Source organism: Panthera leo, chromosome E2 (genome assembly GCF_018350215.1).
Source record: "Panthera leo isolate Ple1 chromosome E2, P.leo_Ple1_pat1.1, whole genome shotgun sequence".
Taxonomy (NCBI): domain Eukaryota; kingdom Metazoa; phylum Chordata; class Mammalia; order Carnivora; family Felidae; genus Panthera; species Panthera leo.
Genome location: NC_056693.1, coordinates 17,115,504 through 17,126,667, shown reverse-complemented (window position 1 = coordinate 17,126,667; position 11,164 = coordinate 17,115,504).

Here is an 11,164-nt window from a genome sequence, read left to right as displayed (position 1 = left end):
TGGCAATAAGTCCAAATCTGTCAACAATTATTTTATCTATTTTTTATTTTAAAACAATTGGGCGGCGGGGGGGGGGGGGGGGGGCACCTGGGTGGCTCAGTCAGTTAAGTGTCCAAGTCTTGGTTTTGGCTCAGGTCATGATCTCACGGTTCTGTGAGTTCAAGCCCCACATTGGGCTCTAAGCTGACAGTGTGAGTCTGCTTGGAATTCTGTCTCCCTCTCTCTGCCCCTCCCCCCACTTGCACTGTCTCTGTCTCTCTCAAAATAAATAAATAAACTTAAAAAAAATTATAAATAAAAGGTTTTTTTAACATTTATTTATTTTTGAGAGACAGTGTGAGAGGGGGAGGGGCAGAGAGAGGGGGAGACAGAATCCGAAGCAGGCTCCAGGCTCTGAGCTGTCAGCACAGAGCCCTACAAGGGGTTTAAACCCACAAACCGCAAGATCATGACCTGAGCTGAAGTCGGATGCTTAACCAACTAAGCCACCCAGGTGCCCCTATCAACAATTACAAAATTCTCCAAGCAAAAGACATAGAATGGCTGAATGAATAAAAAAGCAAGATCCAACTATATGCTAGCTATAAGACATACACACTGAAAGATATTCCATGCAAATGGAAACCAAAAGAAAGGTAGGGAAGCTATACTTACATCAGAAAAATAGACTTTAAGACTTAGACTGTAGTAACAGACAAAGAAGCTTAATATATAATATAAAGGGATCAATCCAATAAGAGGATAAAACATTTGTAAATAAGGCATCTGGGTGGCTCGGTCAGTTAAGCTACCGACTCTTGATTTCAGCTCATGTTAACGATCTCACGGTTCATGAGTTTGAGTCCCGAGATGGGCTCTGCACTGATAGCATAGAGCCCACCTGGGATCCTCTGTCTCCACCTCTCGCTGCTTGTTCTCTTTCTCCAAAATAAATAAACATTTTTAAAAATGTATAAATATTTATGCATCCAACATGGGAGCAGCTAAATATATGAAGCAAGTGTTAACAGATCTAAAGAAAGACAGTAATGCCAACAACAGTAGGGGAGCAATAACCCACTTTTCACAATGGATGGATCATTCAGATAGAAAATCAACACGGAAACATTGGAATTGAACCATACTTTAGACCAAATGAACCTAAAACACATACATAGAACAATCCATCCAGGAGTGCCTGGGTGGCACATTCGGTTAAACATCTGACTTTGGCTCAGGTCTTGATCTCATGTTTCATGGGTTTGAGTCCCATGTTGGGCTCTACACTGATTTGCAGAGGCTGCTTGGGAATCTCTTTCTCCCTTTCTCTCTGCCCCTCCCTGACTCGCACTTTCTCTCTCTCTCTCTCAAAACAAACAGACAAACAAACAAACAAACAAACTTTTAAAAAAATGAACAATCCATCTAACTATGGCAGAATATGTGTTCTTCTCAAGTGCACAAAGAACATTCTCCAGGATAGATCATATGACAGGCAACCAAACAAGTCTCAGCAAATTTAAGATTACTGAAATCATACCAAGTATCTTTTCTGACCAAAATGGTATGAAACAAGAAATCAACAAGAAAAATGCTGGGAAATCTACATATATGTGGAAATGAAAAAACACACTTCTGAACAATCAGTGGGTCAAAGAACAAATCAAAAGAGAAATTTTTTAAATCTCAAAACAAATGAATATGGAAATACAACAACCAAAACTCTTATCAGATGCTGCAAAAGCAGTTCTGAGAGGGAAGTTTATAATGATAATAAACATATTAGGAAATTAGAAAGATCTTAAATAAACAACCAAAGTTCATACCTCAAGGAACCAGAAAAAAAGAACATATTAAACCCAAAGTTAGCAGAAAGAAGGAAATAATAAAGGTCAGAATGGAATAAATAGAATAGAAATCAGAAAAGAACAATAGAAAGATCAGTTAAAATAAGTGCTGGCTTTTTGAAAACAAAATCAACAAACTTTTAACTAGACTAAAAAGAGAAACGACTCGGGGCACCTGGGTGGCTCAGTTGGTTAAGCGTCCGACTTCGGCCAGGTCATAATCTCATGGTTCATGAGTTCAAGCCCCGCATCAGGCTCTGTTCTGACAGCTCAGAGCCTGGAGACTGCTTCAGATTCTGTGTCTCCCTCTCTCTCTGCCCCTCCCCACTGTCTCTCTCAAAAAATGAATAAACATTTAAAAATAAATAAATAAAATAAATAAAAAGAGGACTCAAATAAATTGAATCAATAATGAAAGAGGAGATGCTACAACTGATATTACAGAAATACATAGGATCATAAGAGGCTGTTATGAACAATTATATGCCAACAAGTTAGATAACCTAGAAGAAACGGATACATTTCTAGAAAACACACAACTTACTATCATCAGTAATCAAAAATCTCCCAACACAGAACCCCTAGGACCAGACAGAAGAATTAATGCCAATCCTTCTCAAAATCTCTCAAAAATTTGAAGAAAAGGGAATACTTCCAAACTCATTCTACAAGGCTGGCATTAGCCTGATGCCAAAGCCAAATAAGGACATTACAAGAAAATAAAACTACGTATCAATGTCCCCAATGATTATAGATCTAAAAATTCTCAATGAAATATTAGTAAACTGGCCTCAGTACATTAAAAAGGACTGTAAGCCATGACCAAGGAGAAATTATCACTGGGATGAAAGGATGATTCAACATCCAGATGTCAATAATAAATCTGACACACCACATTAATTGAGTAAAAGATAGAGGCACCTGGGTGGCTCAGTTGGTTAAGCATCTGACTCTTGATTTTGGCTCAGGTCATGATCTCACTGTTTGTGAGTTGGAGCCCCACATCAGACTCTGCACTGATAGCATGGAACCTGCTTAGGATTCTCTGTCTCCCTCTCTCTCTCTGTTCGTCCCCTGCTCATGTTCTCTCTCTCTCTCTCTCTCTCTCTCCCTCAATTAATTAATTAATTAATTAACATTTTAAAAATAAAATAAAAAACAATGAAACATAGAAATCACACAATCATCTCAGTAGATGCAGAAAAAGCATTTGACAAAGTACACTGTCCTTTCATGAGAAAAATCCTCAATAGACTGGGTACAGAGGAAACATACCTCAACATAATAAAGGTCATATATGGGAAACCCACAGCTAACATTATACTCAATGATGAAAAATTGAAAGCTTTTTCTCTAAGATCAGGAAAAAGAAAGGATGCTCACTTTCATCACTCCTATTCTATATAGTACTGGAACTCCTAGCTAGAGCAATTAGGCAAAACAAAGAAATAAAAGGTATCCAAATCAAAAAGGAACTAGTAAAGCTGTTATTTGCATATTACATTTTATATATTAAAAATCCCAGTACTCAACCAAAAAACTTTGATGAGTTAGTACTCATCAAAGAATTCAGTAAAGTTGCAGCATATAAAATCAATGTATGGTGTGCATTGGTGGCTCAGTCGGTTAAGCATCTGACTTTGGCTCAGGTCATGATCTCATGGTTCATGAGTTCAAGCCCTGCATCAGGCTCTGCACTAACAGTGCAGCCAGCTTCAGATTCTCGCTCTCTCCTCCCTCTCTGCCCCTCCCCCGCTCGTCCTTTCTCTCTCTCAAAATAAATAAATTAATTAAAACTTTAAAAAAATTAAAAATAGGGGCATCTGGGTGGCTCTGTCGGTTGAGCGTCCGACTTCGGCCCAGGTCATGATCCTACACTTCGTGGGTTCAAGCCCCACATCAGGCTCTGTGCTGACAGCTGGGAGCCTGGAGCCTGCTTCAGATTCTGTGTTTCCCTCTCTCTCTGCCCCTCCCTTGCTTGCACTCTCTCTGTCTCCCCAAAATAAAGAAACATTTTTTCAAAAAAGATAAAAAAATAAAAAATAAATAGAATCAACATATGGAAATCAGTGGCATTTCTATATACTGAAATATAGAAATATCTGAAATAGAAGCAAGGAAAGCTATTCCATTCAGAATAACATTGAAAACAATAAAATACCTACGAATAGATTTAACCAAGGAAGCAAAAGATCCGTACAATGAAAACTATAAGATTTTGTTGAAAGAAATTGAGAAAGATACAAATAGAAAGATGCCTCATGCTTATGACTGGAAAAATTAATATTGCTAAAATGTCCACACTACCCAGAGCCATGTACACATTCAATGCAATCCCTATCAAAATTCCAGTGACATCTTTCACAGAGACAGAAAAAAATAATCCTAAATTTTGTATGGAACTACAAAAAACCCTGAATAGCCACAGCAAACATGAGAAAGAAAAAAGCCAGAGGCATCACACATCTTGATTTTAAACTATACTACAAAGCTATAAAAAAGTATGGTACTGGCATAAAGAGAGAAACATCAAATTATGGATGCATCCTAAGTGTCCATCTATAGATGAATGGAAGAAAATGTGGTATATATATTAGTCAGCCATAAAAAAGAATGAAATATTGGCATTTGCAATGACATACATGGAGCTAGAAACTATAATGCTAAGTGGAATAAGTCAGTCAGAGAAAAACAAATGCCATATGATTTCACTCATATGTGGAATTTAGGAAACAAAACAAATGAGCAAAGGAAAAGAAAGAGAGAAAGAGAGACAAACCAAGCAAGAGACTTAACTATTGAGAAATGATGGTTGCCAGAGAGGAAGTGGGTGGGGGGATGGGGGAAATAGATGATGGGGATTGAGGAGAGCACTGGGTGATGCATGGAATTGTTGAATCACTATATTGCACACCTGAAACTAATATCACACTGTATGTTAACTATACTGGAATTAAAATAAAATAATAAAGTAAAAGAGTAAAAAACAAAAAAGAAAACAGAGCAATGGAACAGATTAGAGCCCAGAATTAAATCCCCACATATACAGTGAACTAATATTCAAAAGGAGAACTAAGAACACCAAATGGATAGTCTCTTCAACAAGTGGTAATGGGAAAACTGGATAACCACCTGCAGAACAATGAATTGGGACTCCTGTTATACTCACAAAAACTAACTAGAAACTGATGGAAGACTTAAACACAAGACACCATACCAGGGGTGCCTAGGTGGCTCAGCTGGTTAAGCATCTGACTTTGGCTCAGATCATTATCTCACAGTTAGTGAGTTCAAGCCCCACACCAGCTCTCCGCTGTCAGCACAAAGCCTTCTTTGGATCCTCTGTCCCCTTTTCTCTCCCCCTCCCCTGCTCATGCTCTCTCTCTCAAAAAATAAATAAACTTAAAAAAAAAACCCCAACTCATCCAGGCCTGAAAATAACTTAAAAAAAAAAAAAAGATATCATACCATAAGACTCCTAGAAGAAAACATAGAGAAGTCCCACAACATTGGTCTAACAATGATTTTTTTGGATATGACACCAACAGCAAAGGCAATAAGCAAAAATCAGTAAGTAAGTGGGACCACAGAGAACTTAAAAGCTTCAGCACAGCAAAAGAAATAATCAACAAAATGAAAAGCAACCTACAGAATGGGAGAAAATATTTGCAAGTCATATATTTATTGGATGGGGTTTAATATCCAAAATATGTAAAGAATACTACTCAATAGCAAAAAAACTCCAAACAATCCAAATAAAAAGTGGGCAGAGGAACTATACAGACATTTTTCAAAAGAAGGCATCCAAATGGCTAACAGGTACATGAAAACATGCTCAACATCACTACTTATCAGGGAAAGGCAAATCAAAACCACAACATATCACTTCACACCTGTTAGAATGGTTATCATCAAGAAGGGATAACAAGAGTGGGTGAGGAGGTGAAGAAAGGGAGCCCTTGTATATTGCTGATGGCAATGTAAATTTGTTCAGCTACTATGGAAAACAAAATGCAGTTTCCTCAAAAAATTAAAAATATAACTATCATGGGGTGCCTGGGTGACTCAGTCAGCTGAGTGTCCAACTCTTGATTTTCGCTCAGATCATGATCTCACAGTCAGGGATCAAGCCCTGTGTCAGGCTCAGAGCAGAGCATGGAGTCTGCTTGAGATTCTCTCTCTCTCTCCTGCTCTCTCTACTCCTCCTCTCTCTCACACACAAAATAAAGAAATAAAATTTAAAAATTAAAAAAAAAAATAGGGGCCCCTGGGTGGCTCAGTCAGTTAAGCGACTGAGTTGGCTCAGGTCATGATGTCACGGTTCATGAGTTTGAGCCCTGCATCAGGCTCTCTGCTGTCAGCACAGAGCCCACTTCGGATCCTCTCTCTCCCTCTTTCTCTGCCCCTCCCCCACTAGTGCATGCACACACTCTCTCCCTCTCTCAAAAATTAATAAACACTTATAAACAGACTAGTAAGTAAAAATAAAACTATCACATGACCCCAAAATTCCACTTTGGGGTATATACTCAAAGGTAATGAAAATAGTATATGGGAGAGATGTACACTCCCATTTTTATTACACCATTATTCACAATAGCCAAGGTATGGAAACAACCCAAGTGCTCTTCAACAATGAATCGACAAAGAAGATGTGATACACACACACACATGCACACACATGAATGTTATTCAGCCATGAGAAAGAAGGAAATCCTGCCATTTGCAACAATGTGGATGGACTATGAAGATTTTATACTAAAGAGATAAAACAGAGAAAGATAAATACTGTATGATATCACTTCCATGTGAAATCTAAAAAAAAACAAAAACCCCCAAAACCAAAAATCATAAGAACAGAGAGTAAAATAGTGGTTACCAAGAGCTAGGAGATGGGGTATAAGAGGTATATTGTGTAAGAGTACAAAGTTGCAACTAGTAGATAAATAAATCTTGGAGATCTGGTGCACAGCATAGTGATTATGAACAACAATGCTGTATTATAAACATCGAACTTGTTAAGAGATGAGATCTTAATTAGTCCCACCACACACACAAAAATTATAATTATGTAATGTGATAGAGGTGCTAGCAATGCTACAATGGCAACTATACTGCAATATATGAATACACCAAATCAACATGTTATGTACCCTAAGCTTATACAATGTTATATAACAACTATACTTCAATTAACAAAAGAAAAAAACTGAATTCATAGTTTAAAATATTCCAAGAAAGAAAATTCTAGCCTAGATGGTTTTGTGGTTGTAATTTACCAGATACTTAAAGGATATATATAATGTTAATTCTGCACAATCTCTAGCAAAAAAAAAAAAAAAAAAAAAACAGAAGGGCAAATGTTCCAACTCATTTTATAAAGCTAGCATTACTCGGAAAGTAAAACCAGACAAAGGCAATACCCAAAAAAGTATAGACCAATGTTTCTTATTAATATAGACACAAATCTGCTAAACAAAAAGTTAGAAATCAAAGACAGCAATATAGAGTGCATCAAAGCAAATTGGTTTTAATCTCAGGGATGCAACACTGGTTTAATATATGGAAACTAATTAATGTAATACACCATAGTAACAAACCAAAAAAATATGATCATATCCATTAATGCAGAGAAAAAAAAACATTTGACAAAATTTAATGTCTATTCATGATTGAAACTCTCAGCAAGCTAGAACAGAAATGACCTTTCATAAACTGATAGAGGACCTATCTCATGCATGGTAAGAGACTGAATGAATGCCTTCTGTTCCAGATTAGGAACAATACAATGATATGTATTCAATGTCATATTCAATGTCATACCAGAAGTCCTAGCCAGTGACATAAGAAAAAAAAAAAAAACAGTTAAATTAAAAAGAAGAAGGAAAGGCATCAAAATGGAAATGATGTCAGACGTTTAACCGACTGAGCCACCCAGGTGCCCCTGTAAATCCATTTTTAAAGGGTAGTGTTGTATTGGGGTAAAAATAAACAAAACAGATTAGAGATTAGAATACATAAGTGTACTTATATATAGTCAAATGATTTTTGACCAAAGTGCAAAAGCAATTCAAATATAGAAAAAATAGTTTTTTCTCAACAAATGGTGTTGGAACAATTGGACATCAAATGCAAAACAAAAAAGAATGAAAAATCTTATCATAAGCCTTACAGAAGAATTAACTCAAAATGGATCGTATGTCTAGGGGCGTATCGAGCCCCACAAGGGGCTCCATGCTGGGAATGAGGCCTGCTTGGGATTCTCTCTCCAGCTCTCTCTGCCCCTCTCCTGTTCGCTCTCTCTCTCTCTCAAGATTAATAAATAAACATTAAAAAAATGGGTCATATGTCTAAATTAAAATGTAAAACTTGAGGTGCCTGGGTGGTTCAGTTGGTTAAGCCTCCAATTCTTGATATAGGCTCGTCACAATCTTGTGGTTATGAGATCGAGCCCCTCCTTGGGCAGGCCCTCTCTCTCTGCCCCTCCCTGCTCACTCACTCTTTCTCTCAAAATAAATAAACTTCAAAAAATAAAAATAAAATAAAATGTAAAACTGTAAAACTTTTTTTTTTAGTTTTTTTTTTTTTAACATTTATTTATTTTTGAGACAGAGAGAGACAGAGCATGAACGGGGGAGGGTCAGAGAGAGGGAGACACAGAATCTGAAACAGGTTCCAGGCTCTGAGCTGTCAGCACAGAGCCCGACGTGGGGCTCGAACCCATGGACCATGAGATCATGACCTGAGCCGAAGTCAGCCGCTCAACCGACTGAGCCACCCAGGCGCCCCAAAACTTTAAAACTTTTAGAAGAAAACAGAAAAGAACTTCCTGACCTTATGTTAGGCAAAGAGTTCTCAGATAATCATACACAAAACTCTCTGAACAATTAAAATGGGTACATTTTATTATATTTAAATTATACCTCAATAAAGTTGATTTTTCACAAAGCATACACAGAATGTGGCTGGGGGGAAAAAATGCAAAAAAGCAGTGGGTCTCTCAACCTTCCCAGCAAGATGACTGTCACAATATCACTCTGGCAGGATACAGGGTATCTATCATCTAGAGAAACCTAAGTCAAAACTGACTTGGGGATAAGAGGCTAAGCAGCTGGCAGATGAAAACAGGGATTAAATCACCTTCCCATCCCTTTTCAAATGATGGACTCAGATGTTATAATCAACTTTTTAGGTCATATTAAAATTTTTTAAGTTTATTTATTTTGAGAGAAAGAAAGAGCTTGGGCACAAGCTGGGGAGGGACAGAGGGAGAGGGAGAGAGAGCGAGAATACCAAGCAGGCTCCGCACTGTCAGTGCAGAGCCTGATGAGGGGCTTGAAACCACGAATCCTGAGATCATGACCTGAGCTGAAACCAAGAGTTGGAAGCTTAACTGACTGAGCCACCCAGGTGCCCCAGGTCATGTTAAATTTGAAAGGACAGTCAATGATCACAAAATAATTCAGGGACACCTTGAACATGAAAACTAGATCTATAATGCCAGGACCAGAAGAAACTTTACAAATAAACACTACACTGAAAGCCAACAGCAAATACTGCAGCAATGAAGCAATGAAAATAATCATGTCTTATACAGAAATATATTTTTGGAAATCATCAATTTATTTTTAATTTTTTAATGTTTATTTATTTTTGAGAAAGAGAGAGAGAGAGAGAGAGAATGGGGGAGGGGCAGAGAGAGATGGAGACATAGAATCCAAAGCAGGCTCCAGGCTCCGAGCTGTCAGCACACAGCCTGATGCAGGGCTCAAATTCACAAATGACCTGAGCCAAAGTCAAACACTTAACCGACTGAGCCACCCAGGCAACCCAAAATCATCAATTTGAAAGAAGGTTATAGGGTGAGGGGATGGGTTAAATGGGTGATAGGTATTAAGCAGGGCACTTGTGATGAGGGCTGGGTGTTGAATCACTGAATTTGACACCTAAAACTAATATTACACTGTATGTTAACTAACTGGAAATGAAATAAAAACTTGAAAAAGAAAAAAAAAAGAAATAAATAAAAGGTTTAAAAAAAAAAGAAGAAAAAAGTTGAGTAAATTTCCCAAAATTCAGAAAAGTACAGAGTTAGAAAAGTAGGTAAAAGCAATCTATTCAAAGCCCCCACCTCTCCCCAGCCACACTTACAGACAAAACTCACAGGTGCAGCATTTGGCCTTAGCTCTGTTTTTCTAGGTCATGGGGGCCCTACGTTCTCAGAGAATGTATTCTTCTCTAGCCTGATCACAACCCACATCCCAGCCCCTTGAAAACCTGCCACCTCCTGTTCTATCTAGCCAGGAGTCGACCCCCTCCCCACACCCACCTTCCATAGGCCCACCTACAACCCTCTCAACATACTTCAGAACCCTTTAAAAGGCCCAGCTTGACAGAAACTTGGGGCTGACATTTGTCTAGATGTCTGGCCCTTCTCCTCTCTTGGACAGTGAATAAATTCTGTCTTGCTTTTTGCTCCACTCTGTGCAATTCTTGCCACCCTTGTCACCAGCCACCCTAACAGTAGGGGGGAGATTAGAAAATAAGAGCATAGGAGTCCCTGGCATGCTCAGTAGAGCATGCGACTCTTGATCTCAGGGTTATGAGTTCAAGCCCCACAATGGGTGTAGAGATTACTAAAAATAATAAATAAACTTTAAAAAGAAAAAAGAAAAGAAGAGGATAAATACAAAATGCTTCAAAATTATCTAAAAATAGTTCTCTTTAATTCTGGGTATATTTGGAATTTTTTTTATAATAAATAATAAAGACAACCAGAATGAGAATAAAATTACAGAAAATACTGAAGAACTAAAACCAGAAAATTTCCTAAAACTATACGTTGTGAGTCTCCATATTAAAAAACACACAAGTGTCCAAAAACAGTTTTTTTAAAAAGACCCACACTAATGCATATCATTATTAAATTTCTTAATTCTGGGGATAAGGAGATCATCCTAAATACAAAGAGGGAAAAACCTATCCTATACAAAAGTACAAGTATCCAAAGGTCACAAACTTCCCAGGATAGACACCGTGTTTATGTTAAGCTATTTAGTACAATGCATTCAAAATTCTGAGGGAAAACAATTTTAACTTAAAAGTGTAAATCTAGCCAAATTATTCATCGACTGAGAAGATAAAACAAAGACTTTTTATACATTCAGAGGCCCAAATACTTTATCCAGGATATTACTGGAGGATGTATTCCACAAAAATGAGGTGCAGTTGACCCTTGAACAATGTGGGGGTTAGGGGTGTTGGCCTCACATAGCCAGAAGTCCTCTGTAACTTTTGACTCCCCCAAAACTTAACTACTAATAGCCAACTGTTGACCA